General features: G+C 37.4%; 1 protein-coding gene and 1 long non-coding RNA gene across 2 annotated transcripts in view; both read right to left on the reverse strand.

Moving 5' to 3' along the window:
- The window catches only part of ARHGAP15 (Rho GTPase activating protein 15), a 601,639-nt gene that overhangs the window by 105,628 nt on the left and 476,588 nt on the right, over positions 1-19,423 (reverse strand). The gene's annotated exons all lie outside the window — the stretch shown is intronic.
- On the reverse strand, positions 6,419-11,876 carry LOC141374842 (uncharacterized). The gene is made up of 2 exons (XR_012381985.1): positions 10,787-11,876; positions 6,419-7,596 (listed from the first exon to the last, which is right to left on the reverse strand). It is a non-coding gene; the product is annotated as an uncharacterized lncRNA (long non-coding RNA).

Genomic DNA, 19,423 nt, shown 5'->3' on the forward strand with positions numbered 1-19,423 from the left:
AAGCAATGAACAATCAGAAATTGAAATAAGAAATACTATTTATAATAGCAATGAAATATTAAATACTAGGATAAATCTGGCAAAAATGTATAAAATATGTGTAATGAAAATTGTAAAACATTGCTGAGAGAAATTAAAGAAGACTTAAATAAATGATGAAATATAATTTGTTCATTGGTTAGAAGACCCCATATTGTTAAAATGTCACTTCTTCCCAAATTGATCCATAGGTTCAATTCAAAGTCAATCAAAATCTCAGCAGGTCTTTTTTTTTTTTTTTGGAGGGGGTTTTAAATTGACAAGATGATTCTAAAAATCATGTGGAAATGCAAAAGGACCTATAACAGGGGTCAGTAAACTATGACCTGCAGTACACTTCCAGCCTGTTGCCTGTTTTTGTAAATAAAGTTTTATTGAAACATAGCCACGTCCATTTGTTTAAATATTGCCTGTGACTAATTTTTCATTGCAATGGCAAAGTTGAACACTTACAAAAGAGACTCTATGGCCAGCAAACCTTAAACTGTTATTCTCTGTCCCTTTGGAGAAAAAAAAAAATGTGTGCTGTCCCCTAAATTAGAACAGTGAAAACAAGTTTGAAAAGAACGAAGTTGGAAGAGTAACATTACCTGATCTTAAGATTCATTATAATACGCAAACAATGAATCATGGAACACTACATCAAAAACTAATGATGTACTATATGGTGACTAACATAACATAATTAAAAAAAGACTTATTATAAATTTACAGTAATAAAGAAAGTGTGGTCCTGGCATTGAATTAGATAAATAGATCAATGAATCAAAGTGAATAGTCCCAAAATAAATCTACTGTTACATGAACAACAGAATATTGATGAAGGTGAAAAGGCAACTGAGTGGAAAAGGGTAGTCTTAAACAAAGATTGCTGGAAAAATTGGATATCTGCATGTAAAAAGGAGTGGACTTAGATTCCTGTCTCTCACCTTTACACAAAAATGAATTCAAAATGGATCATTGATCTAATGCAAAATCTAAAACCATAACACTTCTGAAAGGTAACATAGGAGAAAATCTTTGTGACATGAGGTGAGGCAAAGATTTCTTAGATATGATGCCAAAAACATCCATAAATGAAAAAAAATTGTAGATTGAATTTCATCAAAATTAAGAGCTTTTTTTTTGATATTCACTTTAGAAGAATGAACCAAGAAGACACAAACTAGGAGAAAATATTTCCAAAGCATATCTGAGAGAAGGCTCATATCCAGAATATATAAATAAGCCTCGAAACTCTTATCATAAAACAAACAATCCAATAAAAAAAAGAAAAAAATTGAACATACACTTCACCAAAGAAGACATAATGATGTCCAATAAGCACATAAAAAGATGCCCAACATTACTGGCATGCAATAAAGGGAAATGAAAATAAAAACCACAAGGAGATACTTCTACAAACCTATTAGGATGGCCAAAATTAAAAAGACTGACCTCCTCAAATGTTGATAAGGATGTGAGAAAATTGCAACTCTCATATACTGCTGGTGAGAATGAAAAACAAAAAATAGCTACTCTGAAATACAGTTTGGCAGTTAATTATAAAGTTAGAAAGATATACATTGAGGGGTGCCTGGTTGCCTCAGTCAGTGGAGCATGCAACTCTTGATCTGAGGGTTGTGGGTTTGAGCCCCATGTTGGGTGTAGAGATTACTTAAAAACAAAACCTTAAAAAACAAAAAGATATACATCCACCATCTGAACTAGTCATTCCAGTCCGAGATATTTACACAAGAGAAACTGGACAATCCAAATGTATATGAACAGTAAATTGATAAGTGAATTGTGATATAGCCATACAGTAGAATACTACCCAGCAATAAGAAGGGATAAACCTTCAATATACACAACTTTGATAAATTGCCAAGTAATTGTTTGCATGAAATGAACCAGACAAAAAAAAAAAGAATAACTACTATATAATTCTACTTATACAGTGCTCCAGAAAATGCAAATTAATCTATAATGATGGAAAGCAAATCATTTGTTATGGGGGAGGGGTACCATGGGTGGAGGGATGGAATTCTAAAGGGGCATGGAAAAACTTTTTGGGGTGAAAGATAAGCTCATGATTTTGATGATGATGATTTCACACTGTATACATAGGTCAAATTTTGTCAAACTTATCAAATTGTATACTAAATTCGTACACCAAATTATACTTTAGTACAGCTGGAAAAAATCCATAAGAATTGTTCTAATACTGAGCACTATTACTTTTAGTTACATAGCTTTAATCAAAAACATACAACAACAGCACCAAACTTAAATGTTCCCTGGTCTTCCTCTGGGTAAAACCAGGAAACATATATTGCAGTGAATCCATTGCATTTGACTTTTTCTCTTGGTGACAAGACATAAGTAATTGATGGTTTTGTGTATTAAAAATCTACTTAGAGCATTGAGACATGGAGTTTTCCTCCAAGAGTCCTCTAGGCCACCATGGAAAAGTATCTCTAGTCTAGCAAAATGGACAACATATGGGAATGTGCTGATTTGGGGGAAAATGAGCCATGAGATGAGTGCCATGTAAACATACTCTGGAGTTAATTTTGAAGATAATATTTTAAGGGTTTTGGTAATAAAATATAACTAATTAGAATTAAAAACTTACATTATAGAGAGGTACACTAACTGCTAGCATATAGGTAAGGCAAGAATTTAATTTTGTCGCCAGTACCACAGAAATCCTCATCAACACCAAATGAGTTGTATCGGCAATCAGGATTTGCTACATAAAAAAGACTGTTAAGTTTACCTTCCTTGAAACAAGGCAAGTGTGCTTTCCTGTTTCCTTCATTTGACTATGCTCTTGAGCTAGGCAATGCTTATTAAGTAGAGTACATAAGACTATGGGAAAGTCAGGCAAAAACCTTGACTTAATTCACCAGGGAACTCCAAACATCTGAGGAAGGCACTGTAAGGAATAACACCACAAAACTGTAGAACTTTAGAGCAGGAAGAGATGGTTAGAGATTACTTTGTTCAATAACCTCAAATATGAAATCTGAGAGGACAGAGGACTTGTTTGATGTGCTGAAGCTAAATTGAGCCTAAACAAGGAGAACTTAAATCACTTATGAGCCTGCTCTGTTCTTGGTAAACCATACTTGCCCTCTGTTATCCATAGTACCATCCAATGTAGGTGACAAAAAGGACCCGCTGAAATTTTATCATATTATTTTGGGAAAAAAAAAAAAAGTCTGTGCAGAAACATCCTTGATTCCCCAGCCCATCAGGACCTATGGTTAGGGAACATTTTCAGAATTGCTCCAGATATAAATTAGTTTCTGATCTTTTTTTTCCCCCTTCAAGGTACTAATTGAATATTTAGATTACTGAATGAATTTAAAAGAAGAGGGAAAGAGCCCAAATGATGTGAAACTGGGACTTAAGCAATAATTTACAATCTTGGAAAATATTTATTATTCTTAGTAAAAAAAATTGTTTTGACCAAAGTGCTTATTCTTGATTTATTCTGGCAGTCCCCAAAGTATGATGTACTTTATAGGAGAGGGCATTTCACCGCTACAATTCATGGTACTTTTTCAGTTCCTTCCTATCTGTAAAATGGGCATAACCTTGAGTCCTAGTGTCCCAAAGTGACCAATTCTTAGACTGCCCAATTTGGTATTTCAACAGTATTGGTATGCATGCAGGATATTGTCATTTTCATTTCCTTGTATTAAAGGGCACATGTTTATTCGATACCTTCCTTATTCAATGACTGTGGAAAACAGACTACATCTGCCGGAGAGCAAACATTGTTTCTTCTCTCCAGATGTCTGCTTTTTCTCCCAGAAGTTGGAGAGCATTGGACAAGCAATAACAGATGATGAACACATGCATAACTACAAATGGGCAAGCTGATTGTTTTCAAAATTGGTATAAACATTTGCTCTTGGGTTGAGATTTAGCCCATAGCAAATCTTTACATTTGCGTTATAAACTCCCAACTAAAAAAAAAATGTTTATAATGGAAGTGCTGACAATGTGAAAATTCAGTCATGGTCAGGAAAGCAGTTTTGTTTAAAAATGCCATTTTGCACTTCCGTATTTACTTCCTAACCAGTGACTGAGATGTCAATTTCTTCAAAGTTTTCCTTTCCAGTCCAAAGGAGAATTTGACAACTGTTTTGAAACGAACAAGATATCTGAATTTTAGCTGCTTGCTTCTTCAACAAATACCAGTTAGAGTACAGAATCAAGTTGCTGGTTACTTAACTGGTTACACTGATGATGATGATGTTAATGATGATGAAGAATGAATGAATGAATGAATGAAACAGAAGAGAATTAAGCTTGTTGCTCAAGAACGGGTTTGTTTTTATACAATATTTGAAAAAGAAATGACAGTATTTATTAGGAAACACTTTGCACTTTCTTACCTTGACTGAACCAAAATACAGTGAGTATGCTGACTAGAGGTTATAAAGTAAGGTCAGAGAAATCTCTTGACTTGCTTGTAAGTCACTTGGTGTGGGACTAAATGTGCGGTTTTCACTGTGGGGTTGGTGTAGAAGTGGCCCAGCGAGCTGGGTCAGTGTCCCTCCTGTGTCTCCTTATGTTCGTACAGACATGGCCGTATCTTACATAACTGAATTGCAAAGACTGCCCTACTATTCACTCCCATAATGACAAAAAGGAATAAAAATAAAAATCAGAAATCTAAAGATTAAAACAGGTGCTAACAACACATCTTTACAAGCAAGGGTTTTTCTTTGGACAACCATGATTGGGTGGAAATCCCAGTAATGTTATATTTGCTTACAGCCCATGGTGGGAACGTCTGCTATAACTTTGGATACAAGGCAGTTATTTTCACTTGAAAATTTAAAGCTATTATTTTTGATGATCTGGATTCTTACCTAGATTCTCACGTACTTGAAGGGTATTTGAAGTATTTTTATAGTAAATGGGGGGAAAGGAAAAAAGATACCCCAAAGACTTGGTGGATGTGAATAAGCAAAGAATCCTCTTGCCCACATCACCAGGTGGATCCAAACAAATCCAGTCCTACTCTCTTAGGTTCAGACATGAGAAGAACAAATGCTTCTTGTCCCTGACAAAAACACCCAGCAAATTTCTCTTTAAAGTGTTAGTCCTTTGCAAGCAGATAAAAATATGTTAAAGTCTGAGTTCCCCTCAGCGGGCTACTAATACTTAGAACTTGCCCAATACTGTACTCGAACAATTAGGGCAATAATGTAGAATTTTGACGTTTGTATTTTCCTGTATTCAAGCATACTCTAGGATACTCTGCTCACAAATAACTCAAATTAATGCATGAAAGGGGGCTGCAGCTCAGACAAAGAAACTGAGTAATAAGAAGTTATCCAAACATTAGGGCAGAACGTGGATTTTGCCTTTGTATTTTGTTTGTAAGCCTCAAATCATGTAAGTGTTCAACCTTGCCCAAGGTTAAGAAGACTCCCACTGAGCTTATTAGTATATGTGGGGAACGATCTGGGTGGTGGAGTATCAATCCTCCGAGTGGATTGATATTCTGAGGATTAATACTCAGCTCTCTGGGGCTGCTAGATTTCTGGAATTATTTTGAAAAGAGTGTATACACCATCAGAATATAATGAAAAGGGCATGTGTGTGAAAATATGGAATCCATTCTCATTTTCCATATTAATGAGAAAAGTTAATTTACTTGGGACACTGAGACACTCAAGTGAAAGGCATACCTTGAATAAAATGGCACAATATAAATCTGAGATGGCTAGTTAGTATTGCTAGTTATTTTGAATTTTTACTGTAATTAAACATTACATAAAATGCTGTATATTTTAAAATTGAGTTAAAAGAACTGTGATGGATAGAATAAGAATGGAATTAAAGATATTTTTTTTCCCAAATGAGATCTTTTTGGTTCGTCCTCTTACAATTATTACTTGGAGTACTGGAATGTATTCTTTGTTTATAACTCAATGATTCCCATAAAGGTAGCACTGTAACACCACAAAAAATAACTATAATAATTTGTTGTAATTGAAGAAAAATGTGCTTGTGCAGAAATCACCTAACAACCACAGTTTTGGTGAATTCTTTCCATAATCGCTCGATCAGCACTGTAATGTGAGCAGATTCAAAATATACTTTCTAATAAGTGCTTGGCTTTTTTTTTTTTTCCTTAACTACTTGGTGATATCCTAATTAACCATGCTCAATTGATTGCTTTCAAAATAAGAACTAAGAACTAAGAGCTCTCATCTAGTCAAGTGGAAGCCAATTCAACTCTTTTACACTACGGCAATGATACATCTCACACACACTCATACCCACACCCACACACCCACCACATGTAACATGTTAGTAATATCATATTCAGAGACTTCTGGTGTGAGTCGGTGTAGCTTGGATTTTTGTGGGTCATTTTTCTTTTAATACTTACAAGAGTAAGTATGAATGTTCCCTTTTCATCGGCAGATTGAAATTGTTTTTGGAATTTTTTTGTGTGATCATTTGACAAACTCTCACATCCAGCGAATGTGCTGTTTCACTTGGAAAAGAGCAAGAGTAAATGGGAGAAAACAAACTCAAATTGGGCAGAAGGAAACTGACCATTTCGCCTCTTATCCCAATTGCCTCTCTCTTGTTTCTTTTCAAGTCAAAATTAAATACATCAAATGTGGGTTGACAAAACACTGAATCATTTGATTATGAGAATGTAGTAAGTAGCCAGAGAATCTTTGTGCACGGAGTTATTCTGCAGTAGAATGTAGGATTTTCAGATCCTCGTTACTGGGCTTCATGTGAACGCCGCTTCTCCGGCCGTGTGGGTAAGTGACGGTAGACAATATGATACATAACTTAATGCTCTACAGAGACCTGAAAAACTCTTTTCAGCGCATATAAATCTTTGCCCGGGCATTACACAATGGGAGTTTAAAATGTTACATGTAAATCATCCAGACTTAAGCTTCCGAGGAAACACAAACCATTCTCTAAAGACATAGGAGACCAGAACTTCAGAAGATGCTGTCTCACTGTGGGATGGCAGACAAGAGCGGCGCATGGACCACCCTGGTGAGCAGTAATCAACAATGCAGTGGCCCACTTTATAAAGGCGTCAGACAGTCTGTGAGCAAAAAGGCAGGGCCTCCAACTGAGACGGGGCCTGCTAATAAGTGGCTTCTAGTAAAAAGGAAAAAAGAAAAAAGCCAGCTTTAACATAGGCAACAGGTCTTAGATCACAAAGTATTTATTTCTTTAGCGTTCTATCTCCTTTTATATGGAGCACCTCTGTCAAGAGTATCCTCTTGACACCCCATGAGCAGGGGAAGAGAATACCTTCACACTTTCTTGGCCTTTCGCATCTTTGTCTTGGTGCTGCACTTGCAAATGTCTCACCCCATGTCTGTTTCACCTGTGGATAGTGACTTCCACAGCGGTGCACCATGTCATGTTCATCCAACTGTCTCTAACTTTCAACAGAGTGCCTGCTCAAGAAGTCGTTCCATATATATTTGGTGAGAAAGTCATTCAATTCCAGTTCTTTTCTTAGCAATCTGGACAAACCCCTTCGAATGTGTTTTAGCTTGTGTCCTGAGGTAACAAATGGGAATAGTACGGCTTTAAACATTTCACAAGACATTAGCAAAAGAGATAATATATTTGAAAATATGTCTAAAATATTTAAAAAAAACATGTTTGCAAGGTGGGGGTTTGGGTATTTCTTGCAATATAAACTGAATTGTCTAAATAATATAATTATTATATGATATACAATAGTGTGGTTGGATTTGACTTATTTCAACAGACAAAAGTCCTTTGGTCTTATGTTAAAAATCATTAGAAATAATCTTATTAATTTGTATAATATATAAAACATTTGATGATAAAAATAACAAAGCAATTACTTGAGGGAGTAATGAAAATATTTCAATTTCCCTATAATTCTGACTTTATATCATCAAAAGTACCTCAGTGAGTGCCCGTACCTGCTGTGATAAGTAGAGAGACTAAACCATATTTTGTCAATAGGAGCAACGTGCACAAACCGGGGTACACAAATAGAAAATAATAATGTTGAAGAAAGTGTAATTAATTAATTCAAGCTTCAAGATAAGATCACTGGATCCTGCTGACCCTACACGTTAATCAGTTGATTGATTAATTGCTACAATCATAATAATTATATGGTACAAATCTAAGTACACTTAATGATAGTGTAGACTCAGAGTTACAAGTTCTTTTCAATCTGCATATCTTTTCTCTTTCTTGAATCAAGAGTTGGTTTCATTTACTTTAAAGACACCTTTTGGCTTGTAGAACTAAAAGCTTATGTCAAATTTAGCCAAGGTTCAATTTTGCTGGCCTAAATAACCATTTTTTTTGGTCATTTCTCAATGCTCTGTTGAAAATTTAAAACAATCTCATCTGTGAATAAGAATTTTGTATTATACATATTCATCAAAACTTACGAATCTTCTTACATGCAGGAATCCTAATTTTAGGTTTTTCTTTTTTTTTCCTATACACACACAATCAATATATCTCATGGTATCTTCAATTTTGCCAAAATTTTCATTCTGATATTTCTCAGCTTCTATTTAGTGTTTCAGTAGCCAAATTCAACTGAGTGATTCTGGAAGAATTTTTCTAAGCACAAATGTACATTGAACTATCTTGATCCTATGTCTTCCAGAATAATATCAGGAAGAAAAACCAGTTCATTGTTAAATTGTGTTTGGTCCAGACTTCTACTGTGTACAAAACAACCCATCATCATAGCGTCTCTGTTTCTGTCAGTTGTCTAGGTTTAAAACCTGACTATGTGTATATCCAAATTTTCATCAAATCTTTGCAACTTTTATTTATTTCTGGTAATCTTTCTTATATATGCCTTCTTTTCCTTTTTTTTTTTTTTTACAAAATAGTCAGATTTTTCAGCTGGCGAGCAGCATCCAGCTACCAGATGCTTCTTAAACTTTTGCATGCATACAAATAAACTGGAAGGCTTATGAAAACAGATTCCTGGGCTCCTCCCTAGAGACTGTTTTTCAGAAAGTCTGGAATGGGACCTCAGAATTTTTATGTTTAGTAAGATCCCAAGTGAGTGTGATGCTGCTGGTCTGCAGACCATACTTTGAGTAGTACTTATTCTATAACTTTTTAGGGTTTTTTTTCTGAAAAATCTTCTGAGACTCTTGCTCCAGAAAACACACAGGCAAAAATACACACAAATTTGGCCAATCCTTTGGGCAGTGGATCGTAAGTCTCTTGCCTATCCCTAGATCCTCAATTTCAGAATTTTGACATAGTATCATTTAATCATTTTACAGAGAGAAGAATCTGGGACAGGATAGGACAGTTGCCCCAGGTCACACTTGATTGGTAGCTGAGTGTAATACCAGGACAACACTATAGGGTTTTCTGCCTCCAATCTCTTCTCTTCAACACATCTTGCCAATTATCAATCAAAAAAAATTTCCCTAAAACATCATTTTCTGTTTTTCACTGCTTTCCTCAAAACTATTTAAAGGGGTTTTCATTGCTGTAGATTAAATTTTAAATCCTTCTGTAGTATTGAATTCTCTGCAATTAGTTAATTTATTGGCTAAATATGTACTGAGTAGTGTTTCTGAGGAAGGTACCATGTTAGGCAGGAGGATGCAGGATGGAATACGACAGTTGCCGGCCACAGCCTTCATGGGATTTGCAATGCTGGCTTACCGTATGTCCTCCCCTTACCTTCTGCTGTGACCTCCAAAGTCTTTACTGTATTCTACTCAGATTCTTCACTCACCCCCAAACAGTACCCTCATATAAGGGCTAGTGCCATTGCTAATGTTCTTCCCCTGGCTGGCCCTTCAAACTCCACATACACTGAATGAATCTTTAATGAAACCATTCCGACCATTGCACTTTTATCTCTCCCTTCTGTAGGGCACTGGTTGTCTTCATCGCTTACTGTGCCCCCAGCTCACATGTGGTTGCATCATCCTCTCCAGTTCAGGGAATTTACCTCTTCAGTGTCCCCCTCAAGGACCGTACATCTTGGCTTGGGGTAAGATGCTGTGATGTCAGCATACTACGAGAAGGAAATGCTGGCTCTCTTATTTGGCTTTCTGGAGGAGAAAGGACTGGAATCGCTGGTTCTCAAGTCTGACCACACATCAGAATCACCCGAGGATTGTGTTTCTGTAAAAATTTCTGAAATCCATCCCGGGCACAGTGAATCAAAATCTGTGAGTTGGTCTAGAAATGTGTTTCCATGAAGGTGATTTAGGTAGAAACCACATTTAGGATCTGCTAGAGTAACTGATTCTGAGATGTCTTACAACAATGTCAGCTCACTCTCTTCTTACACTTCTATTTCATTCTGTTTTCTTTTTTTTCTTTTTTACCATTACAAAGGTACTTATCCATAGTCCAGAAACTTGAAGAGTAAAGCAAAAGAGGACAAAATCCAATGGCTGTATAAGCATTCAAGGATAATGTCTGTTAATATTTAGAAAGACTTTTAGTCTTTTGTCTACTTACAAATATTTACACACACATTTAAAGATAGGTCCATACTGTACACTCTTATGTTCTATTTTAATACTTACTGGCATTTTACTTGCAGAAGTAATGTTTCCTACAACACAATTTAACAAATGTATATAGTATTTCATTATATGAATATGCTAAAATTTAACCTTCCCTAGGTTTGGACATACGTTAGATTTATATTTTTCACCATTATAAATAAGATTTTGGAAAGCAAGTTTGTACACAGCCTTGTACATACCTGTGAACATTCCCTAAGGTAAATTTCTAGATGTGTGGTAGCTAATACAAAGGTGTACTCATTTTCAAGCCTTTTGATACATACAGCTAAAATGTCCTCCAAGAATGTTGTGGGAGTTCCAATTCTAAGTAGCCAACAATTCTTGCCTCATCATGACCTTGAGCAGGCATTTCCTCTATAGCCAGGTGTTTTTCTATCATCAGTTCTCTAGAGGTATCATCAGCTTACACCCATACAGCATACTTCACTGCGTGGACATTGCAGCTCTTGTTAAGGTCATTAAATTTTTGTCCATCTTTCTTGTAGGTTGTCACCAAAGTTAGAGAAAAGAGAAGTAAACTTTGATGAGATGTAACACAAAAGCTAAAAACCTGAGGCAGGAGAATGCTATTTTCTGTTGCAATACCCTATCCTGGCCATCTGTTTAACAAATACCTGGCTCCAAAGAGTGCCAATTAAAACTGATGGCAAATCTTAATAACTTCTACTTGTGAATATCAGCAAGACCAATATTGTGCTACGTGTGTAGTTATCCGATGGCAGTTGAGGTACCTCCAGATGTTCCGTGGATACACAGAGTGTCCCTCTCTCTCTCTCTCTCTCTCTCTCTCTCTCTCTCTCTCTCTAATACCTCAGCACTAGTGATCCAGAACACCCACTGCTAAGCAAGTATGCAAAATGGAGTGCTGCTCAGCATCGGGAAATCCCAGATCTGGGGCCAAAAGGTTTATAAATATAGTAATGAACCCTCTTGTGTCAAAAGCGAGCACTGTTTAACAGAGCAAGTAAGAACGGCCTACAGGATGCTTTGCAGCTGGGGTTATTCCACCGCGAGAGAACAGAAATTTCATGATGGTAGTTGTAATACCAGATCCTGGAAAGGCAATCTCTTTCAGTCTGCAAAGTAAACTAAAGGGAATGGCTGCTCACACATGGTCCCGATGCCACCGACATAAGAAACACAGCAACAGGAGCAGAGAATTAGGAATTTGGTGGCAGATGGAAAGGTCTGCGGGAAGTGTCCACCCAGCTTTGTTTGGCCCATATTCTAAAACAACTAGAATAAACACTTAGTGTCATAATTTATACGCGTATCAGTACCAATAAATCAGAATCATGCAAACAGTCATGTTTATTATATTCTTGTTGCTTAATATTCATGACAGTAATTTATTTTTATAGTACAGTTTCACTGTTCTCTCCACCATTGCTCTGCATTTAAGTCTGGCAAGTTGTCTGAGCAGGAGTTCAGGTAACCCTTTGAAGACTGCAAAAGTTCACTACCCCGATCAAGATACTTTATTGCTCATTCAATTTTCCCCTTCTTGTCTCATAAACTTTTTAACCACCAAGATGAATTCTCTGTAAATTACATAGCAATGGTACTTTGACATAGAGAAAATATGAAGACTAGAGTCGGCATATTCTTCTGAAGGGAGCTGTACAACAGAGCTTAAAAGACATGTAAGAATATTTGAAGAACTCTAAGCAGTTAATCCTTACTTTTACTACGAGCAAAATGGGTTAAATTAAGCAGTTTCCACCTGTCTTATTCACCTACTCGCCAATGACCCTTCCCAACCCCTATGTCAACAGTCCACTGCTGCTCATTACCATAGGTTGTTAGAGGTGGAATTATATGAGACAACTGCCATAAAGCACCTTATGTTTTTATATTAGCCTGGAGTTGGCACTACAGAGATGAGTAAGAAGTGGCTCTTACCCCAGAGATGCTTAGTTCAGACCAAGGGAAGGAAAACAATATTGTATTCTTCTGTACCTAGACCCGAGACAGCATTTCTCAGTTTCATACTTAAAAATTCAACAGAGATAATTTACAATTAATCATCAGAGAAAAGACTGACAAACATATAAGCTTGGAAAATCACTTCTATAAAAAAAATTTCCCAATGAATGATACTCCCATGATCTGTATATCTTTCTGTATGTTTTCTCTGTTACAAAAAAGAGGTTAAACATTTTTTAACAAGAGGAATATCATCGAGTGTGAGTAGACACAGTATCAACTTTTAGCTATAGTTGGGCTTTTTCTGTTATGAATATGATGGATTGAAATAATGAATTTAGTTTAGGGACTCAAAAATGAAAATACATTTCTAACACATGACATGGGAGGCAAGGCAAAGCTTTGCAGTAGTCCTGCCTTTCAATTAAATAACACCTATGATGAAAGTCATAAAAAAATCTTATGACGTTATTTCTTAATTCTCTTGCTAGAAAAGATAGTGAAGACATAGTGCCTTGTTTCTGTGCACGCTTTAAGCATTTCCTTCTCCATCTGTTAGGTGTGTTTGAATGGCACTTGTGTGTAGTTTCATATTTAAAAGTTTTTCCACTGACCCAGGCACAAGAAATGAGTACCTGAAATGTTGCTGTGGATACAGAAAGCAATTCAAAATTTTGTCACTTTCTAAATTGTATGGTCGGGACAGAATCTTTTTACGAATAAAGTGATGAGCGGTTTATCTATGTATTAACATGACTCTATTAGTTTACCACATTTGTGATTCAGATTAATTCTAAAATTGTCCAAAAATCTAAAGAATTCCTCTTAGTAAATTTGGAATGCCCCTCTCTACAATTCTTCCTCCTGGCACGGTATTTGAAGTTTTTCCCCAAATGTTGTAAATTATCTCTAAATTCTCCATTGTCCCGAAGGCCTTCCAGACTGTGCTACATGGTCTTGAAAAGTATTCGAGAGCCTGGATGTGCATAGATAGTTCAGATCTGTGAATGTCAGAATGCTGAGAGGAAGGTTGAATGCTAAGACTGAAGCTTTTGTAATTAAACACTTGGGTTTTGGTCCCAGTTGCAGTTGTTATGTGACTCAGGTGAGCTAAGCTCTGTGCACATGCAGAAGGTAAAATGTAAAACAATACTCCCCTGTGCTGGAATCATGAGGAGACAAGCACGTGGTCCAGGGTCGCATGCACAGTTCTGCATGGAAGTTTAAAAATGCACAAACTTCAGATGAGAGGGAAATGGGTAAAAATGACACCTGGGACTTGAAATTTAATTTCAGATTCCAATAATATAATTATATAACATTAATAAAGAGCTAATTAAATTTTGTGTTGCAGTAATAGAAAGCTATTGCCAGAATAAGGGAGGGAAGTTTATCCTGCACTGATAAAGTTATACATTTAAAACACTCCCCTGAAGTCTGATTTATGTAATGGACTGAATGTTTTTGTCCGCCCCCCCCGGCCCCCCCCCCCCCCCGGCTCCCACCCTTGAAATGATTATACTGAGGCCCTAACTCCCAATGTGATGGTATTTGGAGACTGGGCCTTTGGGAGACAATTAGGTTGAGATGAGGTCATGAGGGTGGGACCCCATGATGGAATTAGTGTCTTTATAAGAAGTGGAAGAGCCCAGAGCTTGCTCTCTCTCCACCATGTGAGCACACAGTGGGAAGGCAGCTCTCTGCAAGCCACAAAGAAGGCTTCCACCAGAACCCAGTGGTGGTTCTCTCATCTCAGACTTCCAGCCTCCAGAACTGTGAGAAAAAAATTTCTGTTGTTTAAGGTGCTCAGTAACTATGGTATTTTGTTAGGGCAGACTAAGCTCACCAAGAAGATTTCTAAACTACAGAGGACCACGCTTAGACAAGGGTGATCTGACTGATGAAGGGTCTGGAAACATTAATTCGTGAAAATTATTGAAAGAACAGAGAAAGGAAGGTGAACACTGAACAGGGCTTGCAGTTTAGGTTTTAGGTCTTCTCAAATATTAAGGGACTATTAGAGAAAGAGCCTGTTTGGATTCTGACATTGACCAATGTAAGTTTGATAGTTATGCTCTACTCTAGCTGCTCTGTCTTTCCCCTTTGGGGAGGGCTTTGGGTCTTCTGCTCAGCTAACACTGCTCCATATTCATTCAGGGATCCAGCTCTCAGAAGCACTAAGCATTACAAATTCAAACATAGCAGACAGGGACTTCTGAGGTCTTTCTGTGTCTAGTATATTTGCTCAAGATCTTTCCATTTTTTTTTCCTAAAACATTTTTATAAAGAGCACAAAGAAATAAAAATTTCCAAAAAAATTCTAAATGAGGTAATATTTCCTTCTTAGGTGCCAATTAGATATTCAAAGAATAATACACAAAAGTGTCAAAGAACAGTCTTACCATTGTGCTTAGGTAGGGACTTGGGGAAGAGCTCCAAGGATCATTGATTTCATCTGTTGGTAAGACAGTATCCACTCTCCACCAGCAGGACAGATGGCCATAATTAGGTCTGTCCATCCCTTACTTGGCAGAAGAATGGACTTGAGATCTCAGAGTCAACTTTTCACCGGCTGGACACTCAAAGTGAGAAGAAGAGGGAAAGGGGCCAAGAGCTGACTGGTTAAACAATAATCAGGGCTGCAGGGCCTCAGGCATTTGACCTTTTGGAATTTCCAATTTTATGCAATAATAAAGATGTTGCATGAAATAAAATGGCGACAGCAACTGCACATTTAAATGGAAGACTACAAGTCAACAAAAGGAGGAAACTCTCATAATTATCCAATATAATTTTTTATGGTTCATGGATTTTTAAAAATCTACTTTTGCCTTCATCTTCCAAGCATATTACCTATACTTTTAAAACCAGCACAGCAGATGCCTGGGTGGCTCAGTTGGTTAAGCATCTGCTTTCGGCTCAGATCACGATCCCAGCATCCTGGGATTGAGCCCCTCGTAGGGCTCTCTCCTCAGCAGGGAGTCTGCTTCTCCCTCTCCCTCTGCCTACCGCTTCCCTTTTGTGCTCTCTCTCTATCAAAAAAATAAATAAATAAAATCTTAAAAAAAAATTAAAATCAGCACAGCCGCTTGTTTTCCATCAAAGTGTACCCACTTTCCATGTGTCTGTTTCCCAAAGTGTAGGGAGAAAATACATAAGTCAGTTGTTAGGGGAAAATTCCCCTTCTCCAAATGACACTGCAGTTCTCAGCGAGGTGATTCTGGATTCTGCAGTTCCAACATGAGCAGAACTCCCCAGGCAGCTAGAGTACTCCAGGAGCCATCATGTCTATAGTTCAACTCTCCACAACAAGGCGGGGTGAGCCAAGTGAAAAAATGCCACATCTCAAGGAGCCCACCATAGTCCTAGAAGTTATTTGAAAACAATTATTTTATGGACAGAGAGGTGGAGAACTAAAGGACAGGGGCTTGAGCAAGTCAGGGCATGTGACTGTGTGTGAACCAGTTAAGAGAAAAGAGGGTAGGCATCAGGTCGTGTTCCACAGCAGGTTTTGAAAATAGCTCACAGGAGGTTAATATGAAAGTTCTCTTAAGGGCGCCTGGGTGGCTCAGTTGGTTAGGCGACTGCCTTCGGCTCAGGTCATGATCCCGGAGTTCCGGGATCGAGTCCCACATCGGGCTCCCTGCTCAGCGGGGAGTCTGCTTCTCCCTCTGACCCTCTTCCCTCTCGTGCTCTCTATCATTCTCTCTCTCTCAAATAAATAAATAAAATCTTTAAAAAAAAAAAAAAAAGAAAGTTCTCTTAAGAGAATTTTAATAATAATAATAGTAATAATAGTAATAATAATAATTCTACCTTTTTAAAGCTAGAATATCATAAAATATGAGAACTGAAAAATAAAAATGAAGTATTTCAGGTTTGTACAGTGAGTATGTGTGTGCGCATGCATATGGGGGGATGACTTCTTGTTTAATATGGTTTAGTTGATAACTTTTTAAATGTTTCTCATTGTGAGAAAGATGCACAATGCTACAAATATTTGCACAGGCTGGTGTATAGATTCCCCTGCCATACCCTAAACTCCTCACCTACCAATGAGTTTATAATTTTCACAGGCTGAAACACAGGGTACACTACCAGGCAGCTCATCTCCCAACTGGGAGAAAGCTTTACTTTGTAGTTGTCTCTTCTGGTACCACTGTGAATGTCACAGATTTACTAATACTTAATAGAAGCAAGGCAGTGTCAGGTTGGAGAAGAAGGTTGGCCTCTGGGTTATGATTAGGATGTACATCCTATAGCAAAGTGACAGACTTCGGATGAATCACACGGGATTGGGCCTGGGAATGGTTGGCAGAACAAATTACAAATGTCATGAGATACAGAAAGTGGAAGTCCCTGGATTGTGAAGCAAGACAATATCTTGTAATATTATCTTAAACATGTTTGGTAGTCTTTGGAATTCTGGAAACAAACATTAAAGCAGAATCAAGATGGTCATACGCCTCACGTAAGACAGCTGTCCCGGAGGCATGGAAAGACGTGGGAATGGACAGAAAGGTCGTTTGAGAGTGTGGTCTTAAGAATAGTCTGATTGTACTCTAATTTAACAAGACAAGTTAACATTCACTGAATACCACATGTCAGGAAAACTGTAATAAGTGCTTTGCCACGGTTAGCATTCCATTAAATTCTTTCAGTCCCCACAAGGGAGATATTTTTTTATATCCATTTTATAGATGTGGAAATTGAGGTGTGGAGGTTAAGAACTTGCTCAAGGTCTTACAGGTAGTAAATAGTGGGGTCAGCTTTTGAATAGCGTGGTGGTATGTTGTGGTATGTCGTGCAGGTAAAAACTTTAGCTTAGTTAATGAGGTAGACCTCACTGAGAAGTAAACACATGGGTGAAAATCTGGGGGCGTGCCACTGGTAGAGTAATTGGGTGAAGACCCTCAGTGCACTGGGGGTGTTCAAAGAAGAGCCAGGACACCAATGGGCTTGACTGAGATGGGTAAGGCAAGAACAGTAAATAATGAAGTCTAAGAACTTGTGAGCCACCAGAGCATGTAGGAATTTGAAGATCTTGCAAAGAACATGGCTCTTCTTCGAAATGGAATGGTCAGCCAGTTGTATTATTTAGCCTCTTTGACCAGAATGATACCGTATTGGGTGAGAGAGAGAGAGAGAGAGAGAGAGAAACAACTTAGAGGCAGCCGTTCTCCTTCTGGAGCTGTGGCCAGGGTCAGACTGGGTGGTGGTTGGGCAGGCAGTTTTTTGGAAGACCTCTCAGTGGTGATCACAATGTGGTGGCAACCCAAGAGTGTGAAATGAGGCAAGAGCCTCAGTGTAGAATAAAAGGCCACAAACTCTCAATTTCATTAACATCTACTGATGCAGTGAACCTGATAACAGGCAATGAAAACCAGTCACTTAAATCTACCATTAGAGGAATGGCTTAAGGTAACTGTTTTCCACTAAGATATTGAGGAGAAATTCTGCATTTTGTTATATATTTTTTAAAAGCATGTCTATTCGGTTGGAGCAGGGATGCTTAGGAAGCTGACTCATGAAGGCTGACTGGCTGCTTGCTCAGTTTGCAAAGTTTAGTGCTTTGAAAGTGACCTCTTAAGGATATGGAAGAAGGAGTGCGAGTAAAAGGAGAGTTTTAAGGAAAAGCAAAAAGGCAAGCACCACATTTTCTAATGGAGCTGATATCTTACCACTCAATTAATTTCAGAGTCAAAGCCCAATTTGAATCCTGAATCACCTTCTAGTTTTACTTATAAAGGACTTTTCATTAAGCCAAATTAAGTAAATGGAGGTCCAGTTGTTTATTATCTAGCACTAAACCATTCCTACAAAAAGACACCTGTGCAAGCCATTTGGCTCTAGTCAACTATTTTTTTTACAATTTAATTATGAATATAATTAGAATGAGTTAAGAGACAAGCTAGGCATCAGCCATAAAACTTCTAGTTTGCTAGAACACACACACACACACACTGATTAAAAAGCAACCACAACAAAAACCCCCGCCAAGTCTGTGAGAATGTTAGCTTGCAGTGGAAATGTTAGTGGAAGGGGAGTACTTGTGAAATCTACCTTTATTTTAATTTCAAATTTCCTTGAAATGGTACTGTAGAGGATATTTTTATACTCCATTAGTTGTACATCTCTGGTTTCTTTGGGGTGACCCTTTAAACCCTGGTTTTTACTTTCTACAGTTTTAAGGCAATTTGTCACTATTATGGGTTCAATGTTTAGCATCTGTTTGTAGTCAAGTGCCTTGCAAGTTCTGTATCTTTTCTCCCAAAGAGTGTCATCATGGAGTTGATGATGCATCAGAAATAGTTTGACCAAAGGGCAAGATAAAGTCAAGAGTAAAGAAAATATTTGCAAATATACTTGACTGGCTTTCCCCCCCAATTACTTATTGAAGGCATACTTTAAAGGTAAAAATGGCATGATGACCATAGGGGGGAAGAAAAAAAAAAACATTAGAACAAGCAATAGATACTTTCTGCCATAGGGCAATCAATGCCTTTAATTTAAATCATTTTTATATGAGGCTAATGTGACTGATAGAAACACAGGACTAGGAATTGTATTTAAGGACTCGCGTGGGGTATGCTCTACCTTTGGTGACTAACAGCCTGCATTTTAATGGTGTTCAGACAGTCTTATGGACACATTTTCTCACAATTTGTTTTACTGCTTAATTAATCAGTGTTTACAAACACTGGGCATTAAAAAAATATATTGTCTTTAAATGCATGTGTGACTACAGCTTTTAAATTGAAGAACTGTATGGAACATCATCATTGTTTCATTGTATCATTGGCTTGCCTAATCTCTAAGTGTTATATACATATGTATCTATATATGTCTATGCATATACATAAAATAAGCATGATATATAAAATAACCAT

This window comes from Callorhinus ursinus, unplaced genomic scaffold, assembly GCF_003265705.2.
Source record: "Callorhinus ursinus isolate GAN/ISIS: 27379988/994484 unplaced genomic scaffold, GSC_fseal_2.0 scaffold2, whole genome shotgun sequence".
Taxonomy (NCBI): Eukaryota; Metazoa; Chordata; class Mammalia; order Carnivora; family Otariidae; genus Callorhinus; species Callorhinus ursinus.